Consider the following 2,500-nt stretch of genomic DNA (forward strand, 5'->3'; position numbering starts at 1 on the left):
CCGTGTTAAATGACACATTCATTATTATTTTGGAGGCGTTTGGAGTGACAAGGCAAACGAATAGTCATTTACAATTGAGTGTTTCCACACTAGCCAAATAATTTACTCATATAAAATACACACTTTTTTTTATAAGAATGTTGTTTTTCCGGTCTAGGCTAAATATTCTTATTTTTCTGCCGATTTTAGGCTGAAAATATTCTTAAATTATAGCTTATGACATTTCCGTTTTAGAATTTATTGGGGTATCAATTACAAGTGTTTGGTATCTAGATCTGTTTTCGCCAGGTTTTGTTATTTAAAAAAGAAAGAATTTGTCATATTACTTTTTTGCCGTTTAGTTTATGTCTTTTGTGCTGAATGCTGTATGTAATTACATGTACCGTTCATCGAACTGTCATTAGCATTTTGCTATAGCTAGTTGGCTAGGAATAATTTTATACCATTAAGTTAAAAACGTAAAATTGTATTGTATTTACAGATGTTTCAACACACAAAATTATTTCTATCCTTTTCAAAATCTCACCCTCGGCTTTATTCTTAAAATGTTCTTAAAATTTCGCAAATTTCAGCCTTGATATTCTTATAAAATGTTTCTTATAAAAAATAGAGAGGGAGTAATTACTAGAGACCATTCAATTAATGTTTTTTTTGCTAAGGCCCATTTAAATTAAACTATGCCGTTGTGTTTTTATGCAAATATAGTCTTTTGCCCAAGTTGTGAAAGCGAGTAAGGAAGGCCTTTAGCATGCGAAAACAAAGATCTATGGAAATTAAACTTACATAGAAAGCGTCAAACGAACCACTTTTGTGAACAGTTTTAGACAGATTTTGTGAACTTTCCAACGATTCGAACCTAACTTTCTTTCGAACCACCTCTCGACATTTTCATTTTGAAGTTACTCACCGAAATCGCAAGAAGCTCATTTGATGCGCAAGCGGTCTTCTTGCCGGCCAGACATTCTTGAACTCGAAGAAACCGATATAAATACTTTCGCCCGTCCGCTCATTCTTCAGTGGTGTTACCGTCCATTGATTAATCCTCATGTTTGTTGTCTCGTTTTTCTAGCTTTTGTTTCCGTTACATCGCGTTGCGAAAAAAAAGTGTCACTTTTGAACTAGGGAGCTTAAGCACGCACGTCTTTGAGACGCGAACGGCAACCGGAAGAGAACATTTCGCGTGCCAGGACAGAGGTGTCTCCCAGATTTTTATAGTAATCATCTCTAATGGAGGAAAGATTTAAAGAGCATACTTACATTCACATTTAAACATATTTACCTCTACTCTCAGTACGATTTTGCTGCGCGTGATACGGCGACAAAGTATGGATTTGTGCTGAAGCTTACTAACTTTGAAGCGTCTCTATTTTCTCATCCAAGCTCATCCAGGAAGACGGCAAAACTTTCCTTTCGTTCGCAAACCTCCTGGCAAATCTACTGGCTTTGGTTAATTGCAATTCAGAACGCATGCATGTTGGAGAGCAAGACTAACTGAATAGGAAACAGTTGGCGTTGTCTTTAAGTGAATGTTTGATACGCCGTGTTGCCCGGCAGCAAAACAGGAACATAATTAGCATACAAGTAATTCCAGGTGATCCACTTAAGTTGTTTTTCGCACCTACGTTCGAGACACTACTTTAAGGGGCTGTTTACATGGAGGTAGGAAGACCCTACACTAGGAAGATCCTAGAAGGGGGATCATCCTAGCCGTCCTACCGAAATGTCATTAACAACAAACACTTGTAATATGTTCAGAACGGTAAGAGAGATGACCTCGCCTTTTGAACGCTCCCGGTTTCTCAATGAACCACGTTTGGCGTTAGTGTGAGACCATCTTTTACCCTTGTTTTCTTTCAAAGGCTTTCCTCTACCCATCATTCCAGCTTTATGAAGCCAGACTAGCAGCTTCTGAAGCGGCACTACTCTTTCAGATGTCCGCGTCACAAAGGAATTTGATACTTTTCCTTCCCAAGATGCTCATAGGCCAAGTTCAACCTCTCTAAGCTTGATTTAATTGATTAATTTTAACTTTTGTTTTGTAGTTGTCTCTTTCATCACAGTGTCAAGTCGACGCCCTTTGCAAATTGTACTTGCGACCTTTTCAAGTGCGAGAGCGACACCAAGTCAATCTCATCACCATAGACTCCGATATTGAGCCTGGGCATGATAAGAGGGAGCTCTTCTCCTTTCCCTGATATGCGAAAAGAAGAAGAGCGCTGCGCCGGGTCGAGAGTTGACGCAGAGTACGATTTTCACTCCCGCGCGAGCTCAATTTTTTTTTCGTTTTACTTCGTGTTATATCCATTTTAACAGCTACTTGCAAACTAATACTTCGCTTTTCAATCGAATTATGTGTAAATACAGATAGAACTTAGCAACACAAGCAGAGGCGCTTTTTCCAAGATATGAAGGAACTTACGAATCGACGACGTTCACGCGACGGCACCGTTGGCTCACGTCATAGTCCTGCTTCGCGGCCTATTAAATTTACGATGTTCGA

General features: G+C 39.1%; 1 protein-coding gene across 5 annotated transcripts in view; it reads right to left on the reverse strand.

Moving 5' to 3' along the window:
- LOC137967373 (D(5)-like dopamine receptor) overlaps positions 1-2,500 on the reverse strand; it is an 88,788-nt gene that overhangs the window by 12,450 nt on the left and 73,838 nt on the right. Inside the window, exon 1 of one of the 5 annotated variants that reach the window (XM_068813911.1) lies at positions 1,352-1,635. The exons of 3 other annotated variants lie outside the window; for them this stretch is intronic. The gene's annotated coding sequence lies outside the window, so the exon portion shown is untranslated. Of the gene's footprint in view, positions 1-1,279; positions 1,636-2,500 lie in introns of those variants that run through there. One more of the 5 variants, XM_068813908.1, reaches the window with a different exon arrangement.

Source organism: Montipora foliosa, chromosome 8 (assembly GCF_036669935.1).
Source record: "Montipora foliosa isolate CH-2021 chromosome 8, ASM3666993v2, whole genome shotgun sequence".
Lineage (NCBI taxonomy): Eukaryota > Metazoa > Cnidaria > Anthozoa > Scleractinia > Acroporidae > Montipora > Montipora foliosa.